The sequence below is a fragment of the Triticum dicoccoides genome, chromosome 3B (genome assembly GCF_002162155.2).
Source record: "Triticum dicoccoides isolate Atlit2015 ecotype Zavitan chromosome 3B, WEW_v2.0, whole genome shotgun sequence".
Classification (NCBI taxonomy): Eukaryota; Viridiplantae; Streptophyta; class Magnoliopsida; order Poales; family Poaceae; genus Triticum; species Triticum dicoccoides.
Window position 1 is genome coordinate 236,996,868 of NC_041385.1, and position 18,850 is coordinate 237,015,717.

Below are 18,850 nucleotides of genomic sequence, written 5' to 3' on the forward strand. Positions count from 1 at the left end.
GATAGCGTCCTGCCTGGTGCGCGGCCGCTGAAAATTCGCACTCCAATCCGTGTGGCTACCACATCAAGAAGGGACATGAGGCATCACCCTCGTTGGGTTCCCACCTGATGTAAACATCAAGGTGAACGTAAGAGGAAATCATCCTCAAGGTTCACACTTGAGGTGTTGCACGACAGCGTCGTTATCTGATGTGTAAAAGGAGAAATCACCCTCGATGGCCATGGCCGGCTAACTACTCCACAGAGTTAGCATCAGAAGTGCTAACGAGATATCACCCTCGGCATTCGATAGTAATGTTGTGGTGTCGTACAACTAAGGGGAGTGTTGTGCGGTGTCGGGGCCTGGTCTTCATTCCCGTTGATCGGGTCTTCTATTAATCCAGCGGGGCAGTTCGGTCAACATGTGGTCTCTGATGGGTCTCTAACCAGCCTATACTAAGCAGTTTAGGATAAACAGGTATGTAACAATAGCAGGGTACAAGATGAGGCTATGCATCAGAATAGGTAAAGCAGTAGCAGCAACAATTTCTAATGCAAGCATAAGGGAGAAGAGAATAGGCGATATCGGAATGTTCAAAAGGGGGGTGCTTGCCTTGCTCTGCGGCAAAGGCAGGGTCGTCAGTGGTGTCGTCGGTCTTCGGAGCTGCGTCGGTCTCGAGATCTACATCGGTACCGGGATCTACCGAGGGAGAAGAGGGGGAGGAAACAAATAAATATACAGCAATCATATGCAACACAGAGTATACTATGCTAACGCGTAGTGCAGGGTTGCCTAAAGATATGAAGTCATATTAGTTATTTTAGGATTTAAGTAGGATTTATTAACCGGTGTATATGCGCTAATCATCTACCGGAATCGGTCTAAAAGTTACGGGTTCACCTACGTAGAGGGTTCCGACATGGGAACAGATGACACGATCAGATTCGTCTTGTCGTTCTGAGCAACTTTCATGTACAAGTTAATTTCATCGAAGTTACGGATTATTTTCTATGATTTTCTAAAGATTTTAAACATTTCTAGAATTTATTTATTTATTTTAAATCGAGTTGACCAAGTCAACTAGACTGGTCAAGTGGGGAGGGTGTGGCCCACATGTCATAGGCAACAACTAAAGTATTCTAGTTAATTAGATTAATTAGTCTAGGGGTCCACTTGTCATAGGCTAGCAGTTAAATTAAGGGTCGCACTAACTGTCACACGTGTGGCAGGAAGGGAGACGCACCACACGTCTCTAATGTAAACAGATTGCCACGTCATCGCATGCATGCATGCAGGAATCTTTTTGGATTTTCAGTTTTTAAAATGTTTTATCTCTTAAACGAAAAATCCGATTGAAAATTTGTTTTCACCATTAAATCCCTCGCGATGAGATCTTCGAAACTAGATCCCATGTTGATATGTTTTGATGAAAAAAAATTGGATTAAAAGTTGCCATGTCTATTGCATATGAATTGCCATGATGTTTACACTGAAGTTGCCATGATATGTTTCAGCTATTTTCTTCTACATTTAAAAGTAAATTTTGACATTTATAAAACGGGAAATTAAAAAACTAGACTTGCCATGAACCATGCACGTAAAATTGCCATGATACATGCACGTAAAATTGCCATGGTTCATACAAAAAATAATTTTCATGCTCAAAGTACTGGAGTTGCCATCATCAAAATACTAAAATTGCCATGATCTACAAACTAAAATTGACACATGGCAACTTTAGTTTAAGCCCTATGGCAACTGCAGTGTAAACATCGTGGGAACTTCTGGCAAAAAAAAATTCGTCGAAACATATCAACATGAGGTCTAGTTTTGAAGATCTCGTCGAGACGGATTTAATGGTGAAAACGGATTTTTAGTTCGCTTTTTTATTTAGGAGATACAACATTTTTAAGCCGAAAACCAAAAAAAAATCTGCTGATGTCATCTATTCATACGCGGCAAAATAAGTGATGATGGAGGCGTGTGGGCGATGTGCAAACGCCCACACGTGTGGGCGTTAACATTTCTGTAAATTAACTAGTAGTTAGTCCCTAAGCTAATTGCACACGCACGCACACACAACACACACCCACGACCTTGGCCATGGTCGTGCCCATCAGCAGCAGCAGTAGCTATAGCAAGGAAGCGGTAGCAAGGTAGCAGCAGCAGCTAGCACGAGGAGCAGGAGCGTAGCTAGCAAGAGGAGCAGCAGTAAGCAGCAGCGAGCAACAGCAGTTGCAGGCGCGCACGGGCAAGGGCGGCTGCGGGCGCAACGCACGACGTTGCGAGCGGCAGGGTGCGGCCAGCGGACGGCCAGCGCTCAACCGGACGCGGCCGGGCGCGTACGGTGCGCCATGGCGCAAGGCGCGGGCGCGGACCATGGCCAACGGCCGGAGCTTGGACGGCGTGGGCCGGCGACATACGGCGTCGGGGAGAGGGGAAGAAAGGGGGAACGAGCGGAGGCTCACCCCGGGGAGGCCGTGGACGAGCTCGGCGAGGCCGGGAGGCACCGGTGGTGGAGATCGATGGTGAGATGCCGCGGCCGTGGCAGAAAAACCAGCTAGATCCCGAGCATATGGTGCGGCTTGGCTCGAGTTCTTCGTTGGGGATGAAGGAGATGACCGTGAGGAGGCTTCTGGACACCTTGGTGCGGCAATGGGCAGTCGATGGCCGCGGGATGGACGGCGGCGCGTCGACGACCGCGCTTGGGCGAACGAGACAGAGAGGAAGAGGGGCAAACGAGGGGAGTAGGAGCGCTAGGGTTCGTCAACAAAATCGGGGGAACATTTATACACCTCTAGGAGCGCTCGATGAACGACACGAGGCAATCCGGGCGTGGACGGCATGTGTGCGCCATGGCGCCTTTGCCTCTGCCTTCCTACTATAGGTGAAGAAGGAGAAGGCCCCTTGAGCTGCATGTGAGCAGTGTTGTCTCTGCCTTTTTCTTTTCCTTTTCTGTTAAAACTTTTAGCTCTTGTTTTAGATTTATTTGAGGTACCAAATGAGTTTGTTTACTTGTGAAACATTGCACATAAATCAAGCATGGAAATATTAAATGGCACAAAAAATTTGGGGCCAAAAAGGAATTGTCTAAACATTTTTAGAAATTGAGAAGGACAATTTAATTGATGCTGGACCATTAAATTAATTCCCAGGGATTAATTGGTGGGTCAAATAATGTTGGAATCAATATGACAATGATCAGGAGAATTTATAGAACATTTTGAACATTTTATTCTTTCTGTTAGAAGAAATAAATTATTTGACCTTCAATTAAATTAGAAAATGGCTTTGATTTTTGTCAAGTGGAAATTTGGTTTAGCTAATTGTGATGACATGGCACCATTAGCATGGGTTTACTGTAGAATGAATTCCGCGGTGTTACAAATCTCCTCTACTATAAGAAATCTCGTCTCGAGATTTAAGTGGGGAAGTAAAGAGTAAATTCGATAGAACTGACCCTTATAGGGTTGATTATCTGATGAACTATTTAGGGAATGAGGTAGAAATATCTCTCGAGTTGAAATTTAGGAAAACACCGAGAGCAAGGTATGAAGGTATTATAAGAAGTTTCAAGCAAATGGACATTTGATCGATGCCTGAACAGAGTGTGAAAAGGGATTCCGAGCATCAGGAATATATCATCTCTCAGAGGGTGGCTCCTGATAAAACACAAAGTCAAATGCAAAGAATATTTCGGAATCAGGATATACAGGAGAGTCAGGTTCTGATCCTATGGAACTGTGGGTTATGGGGCCACCATGTGGGCTAAAGGTAGAAAAGGGCGCTGACATCTTGCATGGTCATGATAGCAAGGCATGTTAGAGGTAAACCTGTCAGTTATGGTGGCAACAACCTTGGTACCAAGGGCGAGGGACGAAGAGAAACATTTTTCCTACTCGCAAGGCGAGGCAGACCAATAGGCAAAGTTCTCGTCCATCGGCGGTTACCGGAATGTCAGCAACAATAGTAACAAGGCCTTACTGACAGAGTTGTACACCGAGGTGTTTACATAAGCAGGGAAATATTACTGCTTATATCATATAGATCTTAAGAAAGGTTAAACAAAACAATGGAAAGGAAAATGTGATTATTAATTTAATCAGGACAATGGAAAGGAAAATGTGTTTAAACACAAATATCAAGAGTGTATCCTTCCCAAGGACAAACAAAGCATGACATCCATGACAAGATAGTAAGTAGATTTCCATTTAGGTAAAGGGGAGAGGAAATTCATGATGTTACCTATACAATAGTGTTTGGATAAGTGATCAAGAAACATTAAGTATTGCACTTCCAATGTTCCTAAGGATGTTTGGAGTACCACAGTCATGCTTTGGGATAGCATTGACATGGTTATCAGGTAAAGGTCAGACTTTGGATACACAAAGGATCCATCGGAAGCCACTTATAAAATAAGTCATAAAATTTCAGCAAGGAAAAGATGAGGATGCGGCCGACGGGCTCAGCAACAATCCATCGACATGTCAAAAAGGATGTATTTCCAAAATTATATGAACAAGTTTGTGTTAGGGGGAAGGCAAGAATTTTGTCAATGATAACACAAATCATCAAGGGGCAAGGACGGTATTTCTCATCATGAATTCGATTGATATCCTGGAAGAGTTTAGAATGTTGATGATGATCACGGCACATTTGTCGAGAGATTCCATGAAGAGGTAATCGATCGGCGATGACATCAAGTCAGAGGAATCATGAAGCGAAAGGTTAATGGAAACACATGTACGACACAAACTCGAAACCAAGCTTGTTGTTCAAGGCGAAATGATATGATGAGGAAGATCGACGTAAGCTTAGCTTGTCGTCAAAAATTGTGCTCCGGGAAGAAGGACCAGGTAGCACAGTTAAAATTTAGCACGATAATGATATAGCCGGTCAGGCTAGAAATGACTTGAAGGATTATTAAACTCGTAAGCAACGAAAATTACTTAGAGTTATTGAATCAGAGTGCAGAATTGATTCACTTATCGGTGTCCTGGCGTGAATAACAGCTCAGAACCCAAGGGAAATTGGAATCAACGAGAAGCAATACTAGATGAAGACTCATAGGAAGCAACACAGTTCTTTGATATCCTCGAGATACCGGAGGGTAATACTCGAAGGAACATCAAAATAGAGGTTGCGGAGATGTGTTTATCGGTAGAAGACAAGTGTTTTAACTTGTCTGAGAAATGGAATCAAGGAGAAAATATGGTCGGAACCACGATTGCCAAGGATCAATTCACAGATACCAGATGATATTATATCAAGGAAAAAGTTGTTATTATAAGAAGCTTCCATGATAGGATCTACATCATGTCCATGGGCATGAACACAAAGTTCAAGGCCGACTCCCACTTTTCCAATGCATAACCTTTCATTCACTTCTTGTTTTGAAGAAGGCATTAGTGTTGAAAGTTTTACCTGGTGAAATACCAGATGAGTAAGACCCATGAAATCTTTCGGGTTCACACAAATTTATGGAAGGGATAGGTTCAACCCATAGGGGCATCTTAGGAACATATACCACAATCGTCAAGAGTAAATAACACCAACTCGAAAGCAGAGCATGGTTGACAAAAGCAAAGGATACAATTTACCAAAGGCATTATGTATCCGAGGAAAGACTCGCAAGATTGTTGAATTTGAAGGACACTGTCGGGTAATAATCCAACAAAGGGTCTCGTGGTCCACAAGGGATCTGATGTGAGGATCGATACTCAACCAGACGAAGAAAGAATGCAAGGAGATCAGATTATAGAAACAACTGACTAATTCAAAGCTCAAATGCAAGGGAATTATGATTTCCAAATCAAGGGATCAGAAGCAAACACTCTGAATAAGGATGGAAAAGTTGAATAGACTTAGGGGTACAATCGACGGCAATTTGATTGGTCGAGAATCAGCTCCTATTCAAAATGATGTCTGAGCCGGAAGAATGAATCCTAGGGTTGGACTAAGGTTGCGATCATCCGCATCATATTGAATCAACAGACTCAAAATGATAGTGACAAAGGATGCCAAAAGATTACTATACTTATGGGATTTAACCATAAGGCAAGCACAGAAGAATTTCAAGAGCAATAAGCTGCTGAGGATTTTTGGAAGATCGAATAGTATTTCAAAGACTTTTGTGAAACACTCAAACAACCGGGGATGAAGAATCCTCGGTAATTGTGAGGAATTATTTGTAGGGGTGTTCATGCGACAAAGAACTTCAAGGCAGTTGCAGAAGGGGTTCTCGGGACAAAGGAGAGTATTTCGGGGCATCTTGTAAAAACAAGAGCAACTTGGGACGAAGGTATGAACAACAACTATATGTAGTTATCCATAAGGATATATCAGTGGTAGGGAATTGTAAAGGCGATGGGCACAAGGGTCTCGGGAAAACATCGAAGAGTATCTTCAAAATCTTCTGATGAAGCAGGCGATCATCTGGAACTAGCGGCTCTCCAGGAGGAAGTACTTATGAGAACCTAATTTTAGAGTTTGCGAAATCATTTAACCCGAATAGAAGAGAGATCAGAGTCCTAGAGTATAGACAAGGAGTAAAAGATCCTAATACCACCCAATGGTGATGTGGGCCCATAAACCGCACATCCATGTTAGTAAATGTTTTGAAGTGACTAGACTCGACTTCGGCCAAGGAGTTGGAAAGGGGGCTACCTACAGGCAGTCGACTCTGATACCAACTTGTGACGCCCCCGATCCAATCGTACACTAATCATACTAGAAAATGTGTATGATCAAGATCAGGGACTCACGGGAAGATATCACAACACAACTCTAGACACAAATTAAAATAATACAAGCTTTATATTACAAGCCAGGGGCCTCGAGGGCTCGAATACATAAGCTCGAATACAAACGAGTCAGCGGAAGCAACAATATCTGAGTACAGACATGAGTTAAACAAGTCTGCCTTAAGAAGGCTAGCACAAAAGTAACAACGATTGAAAAGGCAAGGCCTCCTGCCTGGGAGCCTCCTAACTACTCCTGGTCGTCGGCATCCGTCACGTGGTAGTAGGCAACCTCGGGATAGTAGTAGTCGTCGGCGGTGGCAGCGGTCTCATCAAATGGATAAGGGGGGGAAAGAAAGCAAAGCAAACATGAGTACTTATCCTAAGTACTCAACAAGCAAGGATCTACACTACATATGCAACATTATCAAAGGAAGGCTGTATATGTGGACTGGGCTGCAGAAATACCAGAATAGAGGGGAGAGCCTAGTCCTATCGAAGACTAGCATCTTCAGCGGTCTTGCAGCATTAGAAGAGTGCAGACTAGCATAAAGTAAAGTAGTGGTAGTGTCCTCAACCTCGCCCAGAGATCCTTCCTCGACTCCCTGCGAGAAGGCAATCCCGGAGCCATACTATCCATTTCTCATCTCAAGTATCCAGTTCTAGTTGTATCGATCGGGATACAACTCTGAGTGTCCGTTACCGTAGGATAGGCTATCGATAAATGTTTTCTTTCCTGCACGGGTGCACCAACTTACCCACCATGCTCGATTAACTCCGGCCGGACACACTTTTTTAGGTCATGCCCGGCCTCGGCCAAACGATACGCCGCAACACGACCGGCCTAATAGAGTGGTCAGCACGCCGGACTAAACCTATGCCCCCAGGGGTCTTGGGCCATCGCCCCGGGAACTCCTGCATGTTGTGTGGACGGCCGGTGAGCAGACCTAGCCACCTCCTAAAAAAGGCAGGTGCTTATGCAGTCCAACCTGGCGCGCGCCGCTCAGTCGTTGACGTCTATTAAGCTTCGACTGATGCATACGAAGCAGAACGCCCATACTATGCCCACGTGATGGTTAGTGCTATCAGGCCAGAGACCCCTCGGATCAAATATCCAAATCGTAGCTGATTTAGGAGCGCGGGGTAATGAGCAGAGACTCACGATCGATGTGACACCGTCGCCCCGTCTCGTGGACTTGCGGCAAGGGCTAAGAATGCCCAGCTACGCCACGTAATTATCTCGCGGGCACCTTCCAGGTCACTCGCCCCGTCTCAATAACGGTTGGATTTTTTCCCAACTATAAAAGGGGTCTTCTTCCCCAATGAACCTTATCCTTTGAGCTCGTGTTCTTCCCCCATTGTTGACCTTCTTCGAGCTTGCTAACTCTCAATCCCTCCAATGATTCTTGCTAGTTCTTGAGGGAAAAGAGAGAGGAGATCTAGATCCACGTTTTCACCAATCACTTTCTCCTCTAAGTGAGGGGAACCCATTGGATCTAGATCTTGGAGTTCTTCGTGTTCTTCTTTCGCTCTTCCTCTCATTTTCCCCCCTAGCATTAGTTGCTTTGGTGGGATTTGGGAGAGAAGGACTTGAGCACTCCGTGTGCCCTTGCCATTGCATTTGGTGCATCGGTTTGAGTTCTCCACGTGATACGTGGAAGTTACAAGTTGAGAAGCTTATTACTCTTGGGTGCTTGGTGCCCTTGAGCTTGTTCCTCTTGGGTGCTTGGGCGCCCTAGACGGTTGGTGGTGTTCGGAGCTCAATCATTGTGGTGTAAAGCTCCGGGCAAGCGTCAGGGTCTCCAATTAGGTTGTGGAGATCGCCCCGAGCAATTTGACGGGTACCGGTGATCGCCCCCAAGGGTTGCCAAAGTGTACGGGTTCGGTGACCGCCCCCAAGGGTTGCCATGTGTACGGGTTCGGTGACCGCCCTCAAGGGTCCCTAAGTGGAATCACGGCATCTTGCATTGTGCGAGGGCGTGAGGAGATTACGGTGGCCCTAGTGGCTTCTTGGGGAGCATTGTGCCTCCACACCGCTCCAAACGGAGATTAGCATCCGCAAGGGTGTAAACTTCGGGATACATCATCGTCTCCGCGTGCCTCGGTTATCTCTTACCCAAGCCCTTTACTTATGCACTTTACTTTGTGATAGCCATATTGTTCTTTGTCATATATCTTGATATCACATAGTTGCTTATATTGCTTAGCATAAGTTGTTGGTGCACATAGGTGAGCCTAATTTTTGTAGGTTTTGTGCTTGACAAATTAACCGTTATGTTTATTCCGCATTTTTTCAAGCCTAAACTGTAATTATTTTAAAGCGCCTATTCACCCCCCCCTCTAGGCGACATCCATGATCTTTCAATTGGTATCAGAGCCTCGTATCTCTTTGTTGGGCTTAACCGCCTAGAGAGTAAAGATGTCGACTAGGGGATTAGGATTCTCCGACACTCTTAGTTTCGATGGCACAAATTTTGATGTTTGGTTAATTCGCATGCTTAATCTCTTTAGGGTCATAGACCCAAATTTAGAGCGAATTGTAGATATGGGTTTTTCTCCTCCAAAGGATCCCCAAAGATTATGTTTAGAGGATGAGAAAAACTCTTATCTCAATGCTCAAGCTTCTAATGTGCTTTTCGATGCTTTGAGCAATGTAGTTATATTTCAACTGATGTCGTTCCGGGATGCTCATGAGTTGTGGACAAAGCTTCAAGATAAATATGGTGTGTCCAAGTTTTGTAAGGATGATTGTTCTCCCTCCACCTCTGGCCGCGTTGTATTCTCAACTTCTTCTACTTCACCTACATGTGGTTTGCCACAAGGTAATGACATGGTGAGTAGTGGTGTTCATTGCAATGATGATAATGGGCTTATTGTTGATAATCCTTCATCACTTTCTTATTGCAATGCTTCATCTTTGGACTTTAACACTTCTAGCACTCCAAATGCTTCACATGCTTGTGTTGATAGTCCTTGCATATCATGTAGAAATTGCTTGACTAAATCTCATGATGATATGCTTGCTATGTCTTGTTGCCATGATAAAAATGCATCTATTTCCTCGAATTGTTGTGCTAACAATGTAGAGGAAACCGAACACTCCATGGAACAAGATGTGGTGTTTAATGGTACCTCAAGGGATCCTACATCATCATCTATTGCTTTTTGCCTTATGGCTAAGGCGTCAAAGGTATCTCCTACTTTGTACCCCAATATGTCTCTTGATGATGATGTTGATGCTAATGATGATGAGGATAATGATGAAGAGAATGATAATGTTGCCTCTTAAAAACTAAGGGGGGAATGATTTTTAAAGCTCTTCATAAAAATAAAATTGCTCGTTCCATCTTCATGGAAATAATGTCCATTGCCATTGATGGCAAGAAATACATTGAGGAGTTGGAATCTCGTCTTGAGGAGCATGAGGTCACCATTGATAAAATGGAAGGTCATGAGCGTGATTACGCTAATGAGATTGCGGACCTCTCTCTAGCTCTTGAACTTGAACAACCCACCAAGGAATCTCTTGAGGAGACCTTTGCTCTAGAATTATCTAGAGTGAAGGAATCTAATGATAGAGCTCTTGAGGTGGCCAATGTTTTTGAAACTAAAAATGCTAAGCTTGAAGTTGCTCATGCTAGACTCCTTGAAGATTTTGAGCACCTCGAAAATGGCTCAAGGGTCATCAAGGGTGAGCTCATCAAACTCATCGAGTCTCATGCTCAACTTGAAGCTTCTTATTTAAAAGAGCTTGCCAAGTTGCCTTCTCCTCTTGTTGTTAATGATGATGCTTGTGCTACTATTCTATTACTTGTGAAGCATCCATTTTGAAGGAAAATGTTGAGCTACGGGCTCAACTTGAGGTGCTATGTAGCAATTATGGGAAATCGGAAGAAAGCCATGAAAAGCTCACAAGCTCTCATGATGATCTTCTAGTATCCCATAATGTGCTAAAGATAGCTCATGAGGCCATGATTGCTAAGGTAACATCTAGTGAGCCTCATGCGGATACTAGCACTAATTTTAGTCAAAATGCTATATTGCCTTGTGCTAGTCCTCATTATTCATCCATGCATAACATTGGTACATCTTGTGATGAATTGCTTTCCTTTCCTTGTTGCTCTAACGATGAAGCTTATACTTCCTCTAGTGCTTTCGTTGTGACTAACCATGTAGAGGAAATCAAAGAGATCAAGGCCCAAGTCACTTCTTTGAAGAAAAGACTTGGAAAAGTGTCATGAAGGGAAGGCCACACTCAACAATATCTTGAGTGTGCAAAAATCCCCCAATGAAAAAGGTGGACTTCGATTCAACTCCAATAAGAAGAAGTCCAAGATGAACAAAAAGAAGGGCCAAGAACAAGTCAAGAATACGGCCAAGATTGTTTGCTTCAAGTGCAAAGTAGAAGGGCATCATGTTAGATCTTTCCCATTGAAGAAGAAGCCCATTAGTGACAAGCAACAAGGGAAGAGGGCACAAGTTCAATCTCATGCTCAACCTCAAGTTGAAGAAAGGCCTCTTCCCAAGAAGACTCAAGTTAATGCTTCTCTGGCTGAGAAATCAAGTGAGAAGAAAGTGCAGAGTAGACGTTGCTACTTATGTCGTGAGAAAGGCCATGTCGCTTCTTCATGCACTAGTGGTAACTTATCCAACCCAATTACTGTTGATGATATCTATTCTCTTGGGAAGGATAAGGTTGGCAATGTGTTTGCCAAGTTTGTTGGTACTCAAAGTGGTGTCAAGAAAAGAACCATTTGGGTTGCCAAGCCTATTGTGACTAACCTCTTAGGACCCAACTTGGTTGGGGACCAACAAGCTCAAACTTGATCAATGGGTGTTGTTGGAGGGCATTGGAGACTTGGCTACATTATGAAGAATTAAGGGGACTTCATCACTCTTATTGACTCAAGCCAAGTCAATTGAATCATCAAGTCTATATCTTATATCCAATGTGCCTCCTTGCGGTAACTTGTACTTAAATTGCTTACATTGAAAGTTACTTTCCCCCTTGCATGTTTTGGGTTTTGTTCCCTGCATGTGTGTGTATATGATGCGTCTCCAAATTGCCTTTGTGTATGTTGGTTTGCACATCATGTACTTGTGTGTCGTTTGTTGAGCCTTAGTGCATCTTGTTTATTTCTTAGTTGGCTCTTGTGAGAGATTAATGGAATATCCATTTTGGGGGAGTGATGTGCTTTGTGCACCTCACAATCCTATAAATGTGTGTACATGAGGAATACCATCTAGTATTGATATTACAAGATTATCTAGTCGCTAGGTGGTATATCTCTCATGAGAAATTCAAATTCTAAAAATTCCATTGATTATCTCGTGTTGGATCCTCTTATTGCATCTTGTTAAGTTCTTATTGGTATCACATTATGGGAGAGTAATATGCTATGTGCATATTACAAGCCTAGAAAATGTGTACATTTGAGATATTGTCTCCTAGAATTGATATTGTAAATTATCTTGTTCCTAGGTGACATGGTAGCTCTACAAGTGGCAATTTGCTTGTGTTTGTTGTGAAGATGATGTTGGATATCCTTGTTATCTACCACCGGGAATTATTTCCACATACTTCTTGTCTTTTAACAATTGGTAGTCACTTATGTGTGGTAGAATTTATTGATCATCTTTACATTGGCTTTTGTTTTTATTTGCCTTATCTCTTGCCAAGTTTGTGTCAACTCCCATTGCCTTCCATGCCACTCGAGGATCTTGTTGTTTTCTTGATCTTGTCTAGTGTTTTCTAGATATAGTGAAAGTGATGATCCCACCTAGTGCATTTTGTATTCAAATGCAAATCCTATATAATGCACAACTCGTGGGGGAGCTATCCTATTTTCTTTAGAACAATCTTCTTGTGATCCTTATCAAGTGTGTTTTGGTGGAAGGCAAGCCATTTCTTTTTGGTACTTTGTGCCATCATGAAACTTTGTTGAGGGCTTGGTTTGTTTGGAACCATCCTCTTTTTGGGAGTTTGACATCTTTAATTTAGTGTGTATCAATGGATATATCATCCCTTGATGTATCTTTAATGATATCTTCCAAGTGATGATTTCTCCATTTGGTATCCTTTTCACTTGGCATTTGTTTGTCTTTTGGTTTCGATTCTTGAAAGTCTTGAGCATGCATTTTAACTTCATGTAGTTCCTTTGGCATGTTTTCTTTCTTTGACCCAATATATAGGGGAAACTCCACCAAGTCTCAAATTGGATGAGATGTACATGAGATTCGTTTTCATATCTATATGCACATATCTATGTGGAGTTTGTCCTATGTATTGTTGGTTCTCTAACTCTTTGGTCCCAATGAGTTTGGGTGCCATTTTGTTTGTGTTGTTGTTCTAGGAACAATTGGAGATGCATTGGATACTCGGCTCATTCAAAAGGAAGGTGTTGTCACCATGTGCTTATTGGAGTCAAGCTAGGATGATCAATGAACTACTTTCTACCTTCAATTGGTATCTACTACATCCTTCCAGTGCTATCTCGGTAACAAGTATCATCATCTACTACATGCACACATTATTACATCAATCGTGTGTGGGTTGTATCATGGCATGTTATTCTTTCTTTCTTGTGATACTTGTTTCCTTTCTCAAAGCATCCCAACTATGATCTCTTGTTGCTAGTTGTGATGTCTTTGATGGTTGTGTGGTAGGAATTCATTTATATACAATAAGACCATATCTAGCCTTGGGCTATGCTTCCAAGCACATATCTTATTGGTATATGTATGACTTCCTTTTGGATATCTTGTTCCTTTGTGTTGTAACTATTTTGGGTGTACATCCTTCTTTGTAGATATATATCGTCATGATTTCGTCTACCTAGACCCTTATACACTTGAGAGAAATTACATCTCTAGGTGATATCCTTTCTTTCACGTCCACCTTGTCTTTCTTATGTTATTTCTTTGGTGGCTCCGTGAAAGCTTTTCCCTTGAGTGTGTGTCTTATATCGTTGCATCTTGATGCACTCTTGTGTGGTGAAGATTATTTCCTCATGCTTATCTTTACGAGGCTGCCATCTTGGTATCCCTCGTCTTGATGAGGCCTTCATCTTCTATCTTCACCATGGGTTGTCACAAGCATAGGTTCTTTATATGCTTATTACTGATCTTGTGAACCCGTTTGCTAGTTGTGTGTGGGAATGACATGCCTTGCACCGTGTATCTCATTCTTTCAAGACTATATTGATGCTTAATGCTCATCCGTACATTAGTCTTCTCAAGTGCATTGCCTTGACTCACACACATCGGTGTTGGTTGAGCCTATTCTTAGTCGCCTCTATTACATGTTGCTCAACCATGTGCTTGTTGCAAGTGCTAGGCTTTGTCTCCTATTTGCCCACTTGCACTGGTTGTGAGTTTCTATTGATTTTGGGGGAGCTATGATCCTATTTTGTGCACTTTGTATCCAAATACAAAAATTCTTGATGTGCACAAATCATGGGGAGCTTCTCTAGTTTCTTTAGAACAATCCTCTGCTCATATCATAATATCTTTATTCATGTGGCACATAGGATCATTGGTCTAGTTGGTTCAATTGATATCCGTTGATTGCTTGCTTCAATTGGTATCTTCTGATTGCTTGTGTCTATCTTTGTTATGTCTTTGTGGCATATCTCTCTGTTGCAATCTTTGGGTCTCAATATAGTTTGTCTTCCTCCAAGTATTTACCGTTGGACATGTGTATTGTATTCCACTCTCTTGTTGAGAAATACACAATTTATGGAGGAACACGTTTTATATTGGCCTTCTAAGCTTTTCGCCCATTTTGGCAATCGATGCCAATGGGGGAGAAGTTTCAGAGAGTTTTGTGGAGAAGGTTTCAAAGTTTTCTCCTTGCTTTGGTTTTGTTCCTAAGCATTTGCATCTCATTCTCCCGCATTGGTTGTTGCATTGCATTGTGATGCATAATTCCTTATATAAACTCTCTTGAAAGTGATTGTCATCAATTACCAAAATGGGGGAGATTGAAAGAACATGCGGTTCCCCCATGTTTGGTTTTGGTAATTGATGAAAATCTCTATGGACTAATGGTTGTGTTGAGTTATACTTTAAGGATTTGTCCATAGGCTTTTCTTGAAGTCCATGTGTTGGTTTCAAGGAGTTTATGAGTTGACCAAGGTGCTATTAAGGAATTATCCAAAGATTGGTCATGTGAGTGTTGAGCTTACTGCAAGCATGTCTTGAAGAAGAAGATTGTGTGATCATTCATGTTTACCTTCAAGACATCATCCAAATGAAGAGAGTTGGAAAGATTCAAGGTTGATCAAGACTAAGTCAAGAGTGAATCAAGTTTATCAACTCACAAAGCGTAGAAGATGTACCGAGAGGGGTCAAGTGATCCCATGGTATGGTAAGCATTGTCCATTGCACTTTGTGTACTAACCCATGGTCTATGTGAGAGTTCTATGTGGTGTTAGGTACGTGTCCATGGGCTTGCGTCAAGAGGAAGATATCATACAACCCATGGAAAGGATGGCTTCAAGTGATGATCGTCATCAAGATTGCCATGTGCAAGTTCAAGTGGAGCATCACGAAGAGATCAAGTGCTTGAATCTTGCCATCCTTTGTGGTGTCAATGGACTTGTGAAGATGTGCCGAAGAGTGGCTCACCCATAGTGGACTATGGGGGAGCAATCATCTAGTCTTCATCGAGCCAACGCAATCAAGAAAGGTGGTCCAACTTGAGGGAGTCAAGATCGTCATCATCTAGCTCAAGTGTACCATGTGCAAGGCAAAGGTTTTCCCTTGATAGATTTTCTATTTTACCAGTCTCATGGTGGTAGTTGGGAGACCGGGTTATAGGATCGTTTGTCGTACTATCAAGGGGGGCTCTCAAGTTGGTAGCTTGATCGTATCGTTAGTAGAGAGCTCAAACCATTGCATCCAAGCATCATGTTTCTTGGTTCTTGTTTGGTTCTCTTTGTGAGTCTTAGAGCTTATGGTCATCTTGATGACAAGCTTGAGTTCATCGAAAACGGAGTTTGCATGCGTCTTCTATGATGTTTTCGGTATTGGAGGTTTTACCGGTCTTATCCGAGGAAGGGTTCTCACCATTTTCTTATGGGACTTTTCTAATTTGCTTATTATTGATATTTCTTTCAAGATTGTGTTAGCCCTTGTCGCTAGCTTTCCAACAAACTTGGTTTCATCGAATTCGGAGTCCGTTTGCAAAAGTTGTGGCAGTTTTGGTGTTCTGAAAAGGCTCCAGCGGTACTACCGCGAATTGGAGCGGATGTATTTTTTTACTACCGCTCCAGAGCGGTACTACCACGGCTCCTACAGCAGTAGTACCGCTCCGGACCAAAATCTCGTCCCAAGTCCTGCGGTGGTAGGCCCGGATGTAATTTTTTAGTACCGCTCGCAAGCAGTAGTACCACTACCCTTAGCAGTAGTACCGCTACCCTTAGCGGTAGTACCGTGAGGTCAAGCGGTACTACCGCTCCGACGGTTCTTCTGGCCTTTTTGCCTCCTCGCTGTTGTGTTTCAAAGGGGTACTACCGCTCCTTGGAGCGGTAGTACCGCTCTATGCGGGCTGTGAGCATAACAGTTGGATTTTTTCCCACCTATAAAAGGGGTCTTCTTCCCCAATGAACCTTATCCTTTGAGCTCGTGTTCTTCCCCCATTGTTGACCTTCTTCGAGCTTGCTAACTCTCAATCCCTCCAATGATTCTTGCTAGCTCTTGAGGGAAAAGACAGAGGAGATCTAGATCCACGTTTCCACCAATCACTTTCTCCTCTAAGTGAGGGAAACCCCTTGGATCTAGATCTTGGAGTTCTTCGTGTTCTTCTTTCGCTCTTCCTCTCATTTTCCTCCCTAGCATTAGTTGCTTTGGTGGGATTTGGGAGAGAAGGACTTGGGCACTCCATGTGCCCTTGCCATTGCATTTGGTGCATCGGTTTGAGTTCTCCACGTGATACGTGGAAGTTACAAGTTGAGAAGCTTATTACTCTTGGGTGCTTGGTGCCCTTGAGCTTGTTCCTCTTGGGTGCTTGGGCGCCCTAGACAGTTGGTGGTGTTCGGAGCTCAATCATTGTGGTGTAAAGCTCCGGGCAAGCGTCGGGGTCTCCAATTAGGTTGTGGAGATCGCCTTGAGCAATTTGACGGGTACTGGTGACCGCCCCCAAGGGTTGCCAAAGTGTACGGGTTCAGTGACCGCCCCCAAGGGTGGCCATGTGTACGGGTTCGGTGACCGCCCTCAAGGGTCCCTTAGTGGAATCACGGCATCTTGCATTGTGCGAGGGCGTGAGGAGATTACGGTGGCCCTAGTGGCTTCTTGGGGAGCATTGTGCCTCCACACCGCTCCAAACGGAGATTACCATCCGCAAGGGTGTGAACTTCGAGATACATCGTCGTCTCCGCATGCCTCGGTTATCTCTTACCCGAGGCCTTTACTTATGCACTTTACTTTGTGATAGCCATATTGTTCTTTGTCATATATCTTGATATCACATAGTTGCTTATATTGCTTAGCATAAGTTGTTGGTGCACATAGGTGAGCCTAGTTGTTGTAGGTTTTGTGCTTGACAAATTAACCGTTAGGTTTATTCCGCAATTGTTCAAGCCTAAACCGTAATTATTTTAAAGCGCCTATTCACCCCCCCTCTAGGCGACATCCATGATCTTTCAGACGGCCAGTGCAACCGGACGCGGCGGGGCGCGTACGATGCACCGTGGCGCAAGGCGCAGGCGCGGACCGTGGCCAACGGCCGGAGCTTGGGCGGCGCGGGGCAGCGACATATGGCGTCGGGGAGAGGGGAAGAAAGGGGAACGGGCGGAGGCTCACCCAGGGGAGGCCTTGGACGAGCTCGGCGAGGCTGGGAGGCACCGGTGGTGGAGATCGACGGCGAGATGCCACGGCCATGGCGGAAAACCGGCTCGATCCCGAGCGTACGGTGCGGCTTGGCTCGAGTTCTTCATTGGGGACGAAGGAAATGACCGGGAGGAGGCTTCTGGACACCTTGTGCGGCAAGAGGCGGCCAATGGCCACGGGATCGACGGCGGCGCGTCGACGACCGCACTCGGGCGAACGAGACAGAGAGGAAGAGGGGCAAATGAGGGGAGTAGGAGCGCTAGGTTCGTCAACGAAATCGGGGGAACATTTATACACCTCTAGGAGCGCTCGGATGAACGACACGAGGCAATTCGGGCGTGGACGGCGTGTGTGTGCCATGGCGCCTTTGCCTCTGCCTTCCTACTGTACGTGGGGAAGGAGAAGGCCCCTTGAGTGGGCTGGGCCGCACTATACCTATGGACTGCATGTGAGCAGTGTTGTCTCTGGCTTTTTCTTTTCCTTTTTTGTTAAAGCTTTTAGATCTTGTTTTAGATTTATTTGAGGTACCAAATGAGTTTTTTTACTTGTGAAACATTGCACGTAAATCAAGCATGGAAATATTAAATGGCACAAAAAATTTGGGGCCAAAAAGGAATTGTCTAAACATTTTTAGAAATTGAGAAGGACAGTTTAATTGATGCTGGACCACTAAATTAATTCCCGGGGATTAATTGGTGGGTCAAATAATGTTGGGATCAATATGACAATGATCAGGGGAATTTATAGAATATTTTGAACATTTTATTCTTTCTGTTAGAAGAAATAAATTATTTGACTTTAAATTAAATTAGAAAATGGCTTTGATTTTTGTCAAGTGGAAATTTGGTTTAGCTAATTGTGATGACATGGCACCATTAGCATGGGTTTACTGTAGAATGAATTACGGGGTGTTACATACTGGGCCATGATCACTTCGGGAAGTGATCACGGGTACATATACTTTATACTATTACATACTTATGTTACCGTTCGGAGATGGGGGCTGAAGGGGCAGATGGTTCCACCCAAGTAGTGGTGGGCCTGGGTTCCCGACGGCCCCCGAGTGCTACTTTGTGGCAGAGCGACAGGGCAGGTTGTGACCAACTAGGAGAAAGGTGGGCCTGGTCCTGTTCGGCGTTCGCGGTTATTTCAAAATAACACGCCTAACGAGATATTGGTATTTGATTTGAATCTGGTTGTGAGCCTATACGCACTAACCAACTACGCGGGAACAGTTATGGGCACTCGACATCGTGGTATCAGCCGAAGCCTTCTTGACGTTAGCGATTGAGCAGCGCACG